General features: G+C 46.9%; 1 pseudogene; it reads left to right on the forward strand.

The window, feature by feature from the left end:
* Nucleotides 1-6,246: 6,246 nt before the first annotated feature.
* Nucleotides 6,247-6,623, forward strand: LOC119245312 (DNA-directed RNA polymerases I, II, and III subunit RPABC2-like; annotated as a pseudogene).
* Nucleotides 6,624-12,588: the final 5,965 nt, after the last annotated feature.

Genomic DNA, 12,588 nt, shown 5'->3' on the forward strand with positions numbered 1-12,588 from the left:
AGTGGAGTTTATTGTTTGAGTTCTAAGCTCCCCCCAAAAAATGTGGGGGCAGGGAAAAGGGGGGTGAAAAGTAAACAAAACTTCCAAACTTTACAGTATTTATCTTTAAGCTCTTAGTAGTCACACATGCAAAAGTTTTTCTTGTGTTTTATGTCTGGCAACCTCCTCAATTAAGTTGGATTTGTCCCAGGGACCAAATAAGAAAATTAATTCATGAACTAGGGACCTCCAGAATGCTTTCTCCCTTTCATTTTGTTTAGTCACTTTTATAGTCCTTTCCTTCTTCGAAGTAATTTGGATTTGATTGCTTCTTCGTGAAATTCTAATGTCAAGACTGTGTCTAATTTCTATTTTATGAAGAAATCTGGAAACTATACAAAGGAATGAATTGAGATGCAGAGTCAAATAAAATCTGTAATGTGATAACTCTATCAACTCTGCCTGGAAAGATACTGTATTTCAATTAGATCTCGAGACATGTTCTTACATAAACTGACAGCATCGGATTGACAGTGTTCATCTCCCCAGAAAACACAATTTACAAGGACAGGATGGTGAATTCAGTTCAGTGTATTCAGGGTTCCTGCCTCACCTAAGCCTGGATCAAGGTCTGATGAGCAGAAAGTCTCACTTTGAGTATTAAATAAGAATCTCAAACATATTAAAAATTCCCAACCCCCCAAAAAAAGATATTTAAAATTTAAAGTAATAATAATAATGCTTAGCATTTAGACCGTACTTTACATCTTCAAAGCACTCCATAAACATCTGTTCCAATTCTCCAGGCGTGCAGTGGTCTTTGATGTGGAGAAGAGCTGGTACACAGTGGGGGAGATAAAGAACTGGGCCCCAATTAACTAATTGTAACACTTGCAGTTCCTCCCCTCAAGTCCCTGCTCTGTTTCATTTTTTCCAACTATCTTTTGTTTTTCTCCTACAGCCCTGGCCAGGTCACCTGCGAGGTTTGCTGGCCAAAGCAGGGCTCCTATCCAGCCCTTCTGCAAGACCTGCTGCCTTCTTTCCCCCAACACCAACCAAATAGCATAGTCTAAATGTCTTATATTCGATTTTTCTTTTTTATTCTCAGAGTTTATCTTCCTTTTTTTAAAAAAAAGATTTATTTTATTTATTTATGCATGCAAGAGCTACAGTGTAGGCCAGAGATGCAGGGAGGGTGCATGAGAGGATTCACCAGAAACAGAATGGGGGGCAGAACAGGTGGATTTACTGAAATGCACTGCTGAGGGGAGTAGTGGGTGAGACAGGAGAGGCCTGCTGCACCATGTGGGTCAGCTCCCTGGCTGGGGATTGAACTCGTGCTGCAGGGGCTGCGGATAGCCTTAGAGTGCTGAAACTTAACCCCGTGCGCCACCAGGGATGCCCGATTCTTCCCATTTTTCAATGGAGCAAAATGTCCCTTTATTCATAAGACAAGTAGGAGGTGCTGTGTTTTATAGATAATAGATTGGCTTTTGTCTGAATTTTGGGAGTCTTTCTTAGTGATATAAGAAGTTGATGGTCCTTCATTGCCTCCACATTTCTTTCTGGAGATTGTACCCATGTGCGAAAACTACAAATCGGGAAACACTGGTCTTGCTGAGCCTGACCCTCCAGCAGTGTGCTTTTCCCAGTAGGTGATGTTCAGCACACCTGCAGCCATGGAGAGCAGGTAATCTCCCCAAGTAGGCAATCTCCCCCATTCTTGGTGGAGGTCTAAATTGGTAGAATTCTGAGATATTTATGAAAGGTGCTATCTCTCCTATCCTTTGACCTAACAATTCTTCTTCCAGGAATTTGGTTTAATGAAAACTCACACACAAGTTTCAAAGCAATAAGCAAGTCAGTCAAGGCAGCCTTGTCTTGTGCTGAAAAACTGGCCCCACAGTAAGGGACAGCGGAGACAAATGAGACCTCTGGCCAGCAGCACACATGGAGCTGTCCCTAAAAGTCCATGACAAGGACCTGCATGTCCTTGCATGAAGAGAGGACCATGGGGCTCACTCATCCAATTCATGTTTCTTGAGCACCTACTATATGCCAGGCACTGTTCTAGGCAGAAGATGCAGCTGTCAAGAAAGGGTACAGTGTCCTTGAGCTCATGGGGTGTATGTTCTGATGGAAAATTTTCTCACAAACAAATCCAAATGGTAAAGTCACTTTGGAAAACTGTTGGGCAGTTTCTCATAAAGTTAAATATATATTTGTTGTCTGGCCCAGTGATCCTACTTCTGGGCATTCTCCCCAGAGAAATGAAACTTACATTCACACCAAAACTTGAATGTGAATGTTTATAGTGGCTTCATTTGTAATCGTCTCCCTACTGGAAACCACGCTAATGTCCTTCAGCTAGTGAATGGATAAACAGACTGTGGTATAAAGCCATACAATGGAATATTTATTATACAGCAATAAAAAGGAATGAGCCACTGATTCATTCGACAACATGGATGAACCTCAGATGCATGAGGCTAAGTGAAAGAAACCAGATCCAAGGAGTTCTGCCCTCTATAAGTCCATTTATGTGACATTCTGGAAAAGGCAAAGTATGAGACAGAGAATAGATTAGTCATAGCCAGAAGCTAAGGGCCAAGGAAAGGGTTGATTACAAAGAGGCACAGGGGATTAGGGAGGGTGATGGAACTGCACTAAACTTTTGTTGGGGTGGTGCCTAAGGAACATAGCTGTTTTGACAAAACTCACAGAACTCTACACAAAAATCCAGTGATGTTTCCTCTATGTAAATATAGCTCAATAAGCCTGATTAAGGAAAAATCATTCAGGTGCAAAAGCAATATATGACATGATCCTATTTTTATAAGTAATAGTAGCAAAAATGGAGGTTAGGTAGGATATGCTTAGAAAAAGTCCTTAATGTACATACCCAGTATGGCAAATTGTGAACAGTACATTTCTGGGTTGGGGGAAGGGCTGTTTCACTTTCTAAATGACACATTTCTTTGATGTTGGACTACTTTATAGAGCATATGTTACTTTCAAAATTAGAGGGTAAGTTCTGGACAGACTGCTGTGGAGGGGCACAGAGCTCCCTGGAGACACACAACTATCTTCTTTGACCTTAATTCTGACACTGGGTGGTGATTGCCCCCTCCTGCTATTGAAGGGGGGATATTGCCAATTCCTGCCCCCATCCTGGAATCCTGAGATATTCCCTCCTCTTTGGCTTAGCACCCCTACCGACTTTGGCTGAGGAGGCACTGCCCTCCTCTCCAGGCTGCTGTTGGGGGCTGCTGGCCCTCCAGGTCCCCTGGGACTGATTTTCTAGCTAGGAGTAGAGGGAGGCTGTAAGCTGCCAGGGCCCTCAGCCTCCTGCCAAGCTGCCTATGGCCAAAGGGATTTTTTAACACCTTTGATAATAACAGCTAATGTTTAAGGACACTCACTCTGTGCCAGGCACTGGTCAGGGACTCATTACTTAGCACTATTTTGAATTCCTTCATTGAACAAATATTTGTGAAACACGGGATGATGTTCCAGCAGTGGGGATACCATGGTGAACAAAGAGGGAAAAATAAAACAAATTTGTCCCCATGGAGTTTATATTTCTAGTAGTGAGAGGGGGAGAAATATGAACATATATAAAAAGAAATATATATATACAAGGCGATTTTAGGTGTGAAAGTAAACAGAGGGAGGGTGTGAGAGGGAGGGGCAGTGTGATGATGTCAGTACAGTGGTCTGGGAAGGCCTTTCCAGTAGGGGAGCCTCTGATGGTGGGGAGGGAAGCTGTACAAGGGCCAGGGCCTCAAGGCTGGGCACAGGGCCTGTGGAGCACACATTGAGAGGCTGGCAGGACAGTAAAAAGCCAGGCCACACAGGACCCTACAGGCCATGGATGCTTTCACTTTGAATGAGATGGGAGCCATGGGAGGATTTAGAGCAGAGGAGTGACATGAGCTGACGTGGTTTTCAGTTTGATGCTCTGGCTGCCACATGGAAAAGAGATCACAGTGGGTCTGGGGTAGCAGGCCTGAGAGCAACAAAGAAGACTGAATGTGGGTAGTGGCAAATTCTGGATATTTCCATTTCCCCCTTCACTTTCCTTATCTGCAAAATGGGAGAACAATAGTTTATAGGGTTATGGGAGGATGAAATAAGATCATGGAGTAAAGTACATGACCCTGTGCCCGGCACATGGTCAGAGCTCAATAAATATGCCCGTCCATGCTTGGTATCAATATTGTTGATCTTCCTGAGAGGGCATTATCATTAGGCCCCTATTGTGAGGGGCCAAAAGGGATGAGGCTGTTTGTCTAAGAGCAGGTGGCTGGTCAGTGGCAGAGCTGTCTTGCCCCCAGCCCCCAAGGGTCATTGTGGGAAGGCACTCTGGGCTGATAAAGAAGACAGGAAGCTCAAAACAAGGGGTAGAGGGTATCTGAAGCATGGAGGCAGCTCTTTAGCCTCCTCTTAACACAGGAGGAGTGGAGGCTGTCGGTTTCCATGAGAACATGTCTCCGCTACCTTGCACTTTGAAGCTGTGTGACCTCAAGCAAGTCACATCACATCTTTGCTCCTCAGTTGGTGATCTGTAAAATGGGAACTGGGGTCGAACCCACCTCATAAACTAGTTCTGATGATGAGAAGCCTGACATAGAATGACCTCAATAAACACTTGGAAAATAGCCTCTGCTTGAAAACATGGTAGGGGGAGGAGAGATGGAACCAGGATTCATTTGGGGCTCATCTCAACCCGATGCCTTCCCTGTTGGTTATGCCAGACAGCTCTGCTAAGAGAGGAGAGGAGAAAGTCTTTCTTCTGCCGGGATTTTGAGAAGTGACTGACTAGATTATAATGAACAGGCTCGTAGGGGCGCGCATGCTATGTAAACAGTGACCTCTTCATAAAACCACAACCGGAGAACAATGCAAAATGTGCTTTGAGTTACGGCGTGGTTAACGTGAAATAAAGTCCGCTGGTTGGAAAATCACTTTAAGGGTCTATTATTTTTTTTTAAGTGAGGGGAATATTTACTGAGGTATTTTTGGTGGCATAAGGAAGGGGCTTCTATGTTCAGTAACCGTTGTGAAATGCCGGCAGCCAATCCCCATAACACAACCCGCTAACATTTACAGAAGCTGTTGTGATTAAGTGGGAACCAAGCTACCGAAAAATCTACAACCAGAAGTCAGCAAAGTAAGATCAAGAGACTATAAAGTAAACAATATATAGAGAATGAAATGTAATTTATTTCCTTGGGGAAGCGATCTGTACTGACGGCAGCAACGGACTGGCTCTGTGGATGTGCTTCATTTCCACCCACCAAGATGATTGCACTCAGCACATTTGAAAATTGAGAAATGGTGTATGCAATTTTAAAAAGCCAATTGATTATAACTCACTGGCAGCCTAAGAGGTTGGTCACCCATTTTAAAAAGGAAAGACTGAGACTCAAGTGGGAGAGAGGCCTTGCTTGCATCTTCCTTGCCGAGAACCCATAACCCAGGCAACTGGACACGCCCGGGGAACCTGTCACTGTGGTTGAGTGAAGACAAAGGGATGACTCAAGTGTCACATGTGGCATCTTTTATCGCCTGAGTAGGGACTCTGCTCTTTCCGAGGGTTGCTTTTCAATGAAATGATCTCTGCAGAAGGCATGATGTGGCCCCGGGGCCGGAACCCCACCAGCAAAGAGATAGCACATCTGTACTGGGGGGCAGGAAAGCACCTTCCGAGTTTGGAACTTAAGTGCCAGACAGTCTGAAGGGACCAGGTCTGGCCCCGGAGGATGGTCGCCTTTGCCTAGCGTGCCACGACCTGGATGTGGGTTCTCAAGGCGCAGCACCACACAGGTTGGGTGGCTACATCAACTGCCTGCTCCCCTATCCAAACCTCTGCGGAAGACTCTGATTTTAGGCCACCAGTGAAAAGACACTTGTCTTCCTTACAAAACCCCTGGATGGCTGGGTCTGGCCTGGAGCACAGGAAACAGAAATGGTGAGATGTGCTGGCAGCATTGCCAGAGAAGTTGGCATCTCCCCTCCTGGAGCTCAACCTGGCTGTGGGCCACCTGGACAGGTTGTCTCTTTTATGAGCATTGAATTCCTGCTTGTAACCCCTGAGAGGAAGAGCCATGGACTCCACCTCTCCAACACTTTCTTCTCTTATAAATAATCTTACCGACAACACAGGCGCAGAGTTTGCTTGGTGCCCCGCGAGGTGGAATCGCGCAGTTGGTGGGTCTGCGCTGTGTTCTGGGGTGCCGAGCCATGGGCTGGGGCGCAGGCGGCATGTGAGACAACGAGGACAATTTTGATGGAGATGACTTTGATGATGTGGAGGAGGATGAGGGGCTCGGTGACTTGGAGAATGCTGAGGAGGAGGGCCAGGAGAACGCTGAGATCCTCCCCTCTGGAGAGCCCCACAGGCCAACCAGAAGCAATCACCACACCCTACATGACCAAATACAAGTGCGCCTGTGTGCTGGGCTCCTGAGCCCTGCAGATCGCGATGTGTGCCCCCATGATGGTGGAGCTGGAGGGGGAGACAGATCCCTTGCTCATCGCCATGAAGGAGCTCAAGGCCCAAAAGATCCCCATCATCATTCGCGGCTCCCTGCCCGAGCTATGAAGACTGGTGGGTGGACGAGCTCATCATCAGGGACTGAGCTTGACGCCCTCCTCACCTGCTCTGCCCCAGCTTCCTGTCTTTCTGCGTGTAAATAATAAACCATTGAGCCTGAAGAAAAAAATAATAATCTTCACCCTAAAACAAGAGTTAGCTATTGTCTATGGTGGCCGTTCAGATTTTGGGGGTATGTGTCTGTGTGTGTCCATCCAGAGGAAACAGAAGTTCGTTTCATCTGATATATGTTGCCACCTGCCATGCAGAGGCCCCCAAATAATGAATATCGTCACCTGTCTGGCCAAGCAGCAGTGTAGCCAAAGAAAATAACAGGGGACATCATTCACATACTTCTTTATTATTGGCTACTTGAAAGCAATTCGTTGTGGGCTGCCAAGTTCATTCTCAAGTCAGTAGTACTGGAACCAAAGGCAGTCTTCCTTGGAGTGCAACAGTAGAGATAAAATGGCCCTAAATCCTGTTAATTTAAGCTTGCTGGAATTTTTAACTGCTCAAATCATTGCTTCAATTATCTCCTTGGTGGTGTCTCTTGGAGTTCATCTCCTCCTACATTTTATAAAAAGGATCTCAGGATCTTCACAGTAGTGGCCGACATTTACTGAACACCTACTATGTGTTGAGTGGGTGCTGAGCGACCCGTGGGCACTCACTCATTGAATGCTCACATAGCCCTATGAGGAAGCTACAAGTAGGACCATGTGTTAGGGAAGAGAATGAGGAGGTACAGAGAGGCTAAGCCACAGCCCAAGAGGTCTAGGGGTAAGGGGCAGAGCTGGGCTTTGAGTCAGATTTTGTCGTGCTCTGAAGTTCTCGTCCTTCGCCAGCTAACAACAACTGCTATTGTTTTTACTTTATCCTCCGCAGTGTCTTAGGGGAGAGGTTGGAACAATTAGGAAATCCTTGGTGGTTATGAGCAAAGCTGTTATTGCCCAAGGCAGTGCAGTTTGATTGGTAGAAGACCATTCTCTCAGAGGGAACTTAAAATATTGACTTAAAAATTGAATTATGAGAGCAAAGGAATGAAAAGAACAGGACTGCCTCATGGAAGCATCCAGAAAAATCTTTATGGAATGATGGCATGAATTGTCTGTCCAGACCAGGTGAGAGAGACCAAAGACCAGTATTGGTCACTGTGCCCAAACCTGTCCCTAGTCTCACTGAAACTGCATTTCCTTCTCCTTTGTTTTCAGTTGCTGCCTTGAGAAGCAAACCACTTAAGAGGAAATGCCAAATGGTCAAAAACACCTAACAGAAGACCTGCCTCACTGGAGTTTGGGGAAAGCAAATGCAAACACTGACACTATTTTTTACCAGTGGGTTGGCAAAAATCCTAAGAGACTGGCAGCATCCAAATGCTGGCAAGCTGGGGGGAAGTGGACACTCTTTCTGTCTTGCTCAAGGGAGTATGAATGGTTACAATCTTTTGGGGGAAATCTTCCAGCTGTATTTATTAACAGTAAAAATATACATTTATTAACAATAAAAAAGCAATCTTATTTTGGGGACTTTATTCTACAGAAATAAAAGTGTCAGTATATAAGGATATATGGATAAGGATATTTACTGCACCTTTATTTAGAATAGGAAACAAGTGGAAACCACCTGAATGTTTAGGAATAGGGGAATAATCAGATAAATTATGGCACAGGTGTTCTATGAAACATTATACAACGAATAAAGGAATGGGTTAGATCCAGATCTATAGGCCTAGAGGTATATCTGTGATAAACTGTTAAGTGAAAACAGCAGATTGCAAAGTAATATATGTGATAAGATCCCACATTCATAAAAAAATAAAAAAGTTCCCTTAGAGATGGGTCTTTCAATTGTATTATTTGGTATGAGCATGAAGGAGAGAAGGGATTCATAGCAATTTGTTAACTTTGATTAACCTTCGTGGGATGGAAAGAAAAGAACAGAATTGAGGTTAGGGGTGCAAACTTCCCACACAGTCTAAAATTCAAGCCTAACTTTTGACTCTCCCTCCCAAAACTTTGCTAATCGTCCACTGCTGACGGCAATCCTTGTGAATCACATAGTTGATGGACATATTTTGTATGCTACATGTGCTGTATTCTTACAACAAAGTCAGCTGGCGGAAAAGCGATTATAAAGGACATCATCAGGAAGAGAAAATACATTTATATCAGTGTATTTGTTGACAAATAATCCACATTATGTGTAGACCCTCACAGTTCACGCCTGGGGTTGCTCAAGGGTCTCAGCACCTGGGGCCTTGCTGCTTATTTGTCTTCCATTACTTTTATTATTTACAAGAAAATAAATCCAGTACGACTAAGGTTAAAGGGAAAACATCTGCAAGTGGTGTGACTGGGTGCTTACTTCCCATGGTATAAAGAGATCAGTGACTGTGATTGCTATAATTTATTGATCATAGTCTCTGGGGCCAGGCACTGTGCTAAGAACTTGCTTTGAGTTATCATTCCAGGGAGGTCAAGGCACAGGCTGAAATGAAGGTGGAGGGGGTTAAATGACCTGCTCAGGTTGCAGTTAGAAAGTGACAGAGCAGGGACTGGAACCAGGAGTGTCTTACTCTGAAGTGACAATCTTTGCTCTTACAAAGCTCTCCCTCCCTGCAGCTGTGGCAGCTTCCTATGGTCTTTTTGATAGATGGTTCCTCCTCTGGTCATATTTTTGCTTCCATTTTCTCTCTGCAATTGTATTTGGTAACCATGAAAGGGAACTAACCTGTCATTCTCAGAATGAGACCTGAGACCTGTGTGGTGTGGAATGACTGTTTCCTACCTGGGCAGAAGGCAATTTCACAAATGGGGAAACTAAGTCATGAGCATGCTTCTGAAGAGCCCCCCCCCCCCCCCCCACACACACACAGGGAACTGAACTCAGAAGTTCCAGTGCCTGGGGTTTTGTTGCTTCTTTGCAGTCGGTTGATAAGTTTCTGTTTTGTTTTGCTTTCATCTTATCTCTTGAGGCTTTCCATCAACTCCCATGGCTTTCTCTATTGAGTAAGAACTGCTTGGCTCTTTATCAGGCCTCTCAACTGTGCAGAGTCAAAGAATTCCATTGCTAGAAATCACCCAAAGGATCACCCCAGCTGCCCTTTTCACACACAAGGAAACTGAGGCCCAGAAAGGTTGAGAAGTTCATCTAAGATTAACAGGGCAGCTCAGTGGCACACCTGAGACTGGAAGTCGGCTCCCCTGGGTTCTCATTCTGTATTCTCGTTGCCAGGGAAATTGCACACTGCACTTCTGGCCTCTTCTCAACCACTCTGGGGCCTTGGCTTTGACATCCAAGGAAATCTCCTATGATGAGGTTTTTTTTTTTTTTTTTTTTTTTCTTTCTTTTGTCTCATGTTGTTTATTTGCTTTTTAAATTTACTTTTATGGTACCATTTGATTGATCCTTCTGCTTTCAATTTTAGGTTGACTGATATACTTGATATATGACTTATTACATTAAATACATAGTACACACACTTGGCATTAAAAAAAAAAAAAAGGAAAGAAAATGCAAATAGTGCAGTAAAAGTAATTCCCCTCCCCATCCCTAGAGGCTTGCTTAACCTTCTAGGGATACCACAATTAATAATGTATTTTTGAAATGACTATTATTATACATTGTATTAACTCATTATTTTTAATGGTTAGATGGGGTTAATTTATATGAACTACTCCCTGAATGATGGGCATGTAGGCTGCTTCCATCTTCTGGCCCTACAAACAGTACTACGGTTCCATAGTTCATGACCTTGGACTATAGTATCTCTGCAGAATAAACTCCCTGAAGTAGAATCACTGGGTCAAAGGTTATGTGCATTTATGCATTTTGATATCCTCCAAATTCACACCCAAAGCTATGGTGTTAATTTATATTCCCACTGACAGTGCCCTGCTTCTCCCCACATTTGCCTAAGCTTTTAACTCATTATCAATACTCTGGTTTTAATTTCTGTTTTTCTTATGATGGCTGTCTTATTCTGTTTGGGCTGCTATAACAAATTACCATAGCCAGGGTGACTTGGAAAACAGACATTAAATTCTTACAGCCAGTTTCTGGCTGCTCTGGTGTCTGGTGAAAGTTCTCTTCCTGCTTATGTCTCCACAAGGAAAGAGAGAAAGACAGGGAAGATGCGCTCTCCTGTCTTTTTATCAGGGTGTTAATCCCACCAGGAGGGATCCAACCTCATGAACTAATTACCTCCCAAGGCCCCACTTCCAAACCATCATATTGGGGATTACGGGTTTAACACAGGAATTTTAGGGGGACACGGACATTCAGCCCATAGCAATGAGTGAAGAAGAGCATCTTTTTGTATTTTTAAAACCGTATGTCTTTCTTACTTTGCAAATGGTCCATGTCCTTTATTGATTTCTCTATTAAGTTTTGTTCAGGGCGACTTTTAAAAAAGTCACATACAAATGTGCTGAAGAACAAGAATTGGTGACCAGGTATTAGGATGACGGCTTCCTGGGATGAAAGCACTGCTGGACCATCACACCTGGATATGCTGGACCATCATCACAGAGTTAAACTAAGTTGATCAAGTGAACCAGAGGTGGCAAAACTAACCACCCGGCTCTGCCCACAGAGCCTTCTGGAGTCAGGCTTGGTCTGCGGAGTTAAGAGAGAGTCTGGTTTGAGCCACTGACCAACTGGAAGGCGATGCTGTTGCACTTCTGAACCTTGACTTATTATGAAGTCTAAGGAAGATAACTGCACCTCCTTGATGTGGTTGTGCTGAGGATTATGTGTAACCAAGTATGTACATTCCTTATAACACAGCGTCGGGCACGATAATACCACGTATCCTAACAAGATGCGTATGGGTTTTGCTTTGGCAGTTATTTGTGGTAGTTCCAAAGCTCAGTTCACATGTCTGCTCTCTCTCCTTTCAGGACACCCGGTGTTTCCCCTGCTCCCTACTCTTCGTCTTAGTCCAACCCACCTGAAACAGCTGGCCCAAGTCTGGGGGCTTGTTCCTGAAGTTGTTCTCTGCTCCCCACCCTTGCAGGGAGTAAACAAGCCCTGGAGCTGGGAGAGGTGCTTCCACATCCAGGCCCCCTCTGGGCTCCCAGGCCATATGCTCTCAGGAGCTGCTAGTTACTCAGCGGCCGGAGCCAAGACGGGGGCGGGGGGGGGGGGTCTGCTCCCGGCGCCATCCTGGTAGTGCCAGGCAGTTAGAGCGTTTTTTGGCACGTCGCAGGCGCTCAGGAAACCCTGACATAATGGACGAGGGGATGGGGCGTGCGCAGTGTTCAGGAGGAGAGGCTCGCGCGGCACTTCTGTATGAACGCACAGTGCCCGGCACACCGCGAGCGCTCACTGGACGACGGCCGCACACACTCGGCGCGAGGCTGACAAAACCCAGCCCCGGCGCTGGGCTGCGCGGTGCGCGGCGCCGAGGGTTCGAGACCCGCCTCCGCCTCTCGCCAGCTGTGCGCCCTCGGGCCGGCGACTTGATCTCTTTGTGCTTCAGTTTTCTCCTCGGCACGCCGAGGACATCGGAATGAGACTCCGGCCCGCACCCCCCCGCGTCCCCGCCACGCCGGCCCGGCGGCCCGGGCGTTCGGGGCGCGCGCCGGGGGCCCGACTCTCCGCGGCGGCCGCCACGGGCGTTCCCGACGCTCGCGGTCGCGCCCCGCCGAGCGCCGACCCCCGGGGGGGCGGGGCGCGGCGCCCCCGCGGGGCCGGCCCCCGCCGTCTCGGGCCGGCCCCCCGGCCGCCCCCGCCGGGGCGCCGCGCCGCCCGCACTCCTTTCTCTGCCGCCGGGCTCCCTCCCTCCCGCCCGCCCGCCCGCCCGCCCGCCCCGGCGGCGCCCCGCGCCCCGCGCCCCGCGGCCTCGGCTCAGCAGCGCCGCGCGCCCGCCGCCGCCGCGCGGGCCCTCCCCCGCGCGCCCCCGCCCCCCGCGCGGCCGGCGCCCGTCACGTGACGCGCCGCCAGCCAATGGCGGGCCGAGCCGCGGTCGGCGGCCGCCATTGCTGTCAGAGCGAGCGAGCCCGGGG

The sequence above is a fragment of the Talpa occidentalis genome, unplaced genomic scaffold, assembly GCF_014898055.3.
Source record: "Talpa occidentalis isolate TD23 unplaced genomic scaffold, MPIMG_talOcc4v2.1 talOcc4.14, whole genome shotgun sequence".
NCBI lineage: Eukaryota > Metazoa > Chordata > Mammalia > Eulipotyphla > Talpidae > Talpa > Talpa occidentalis.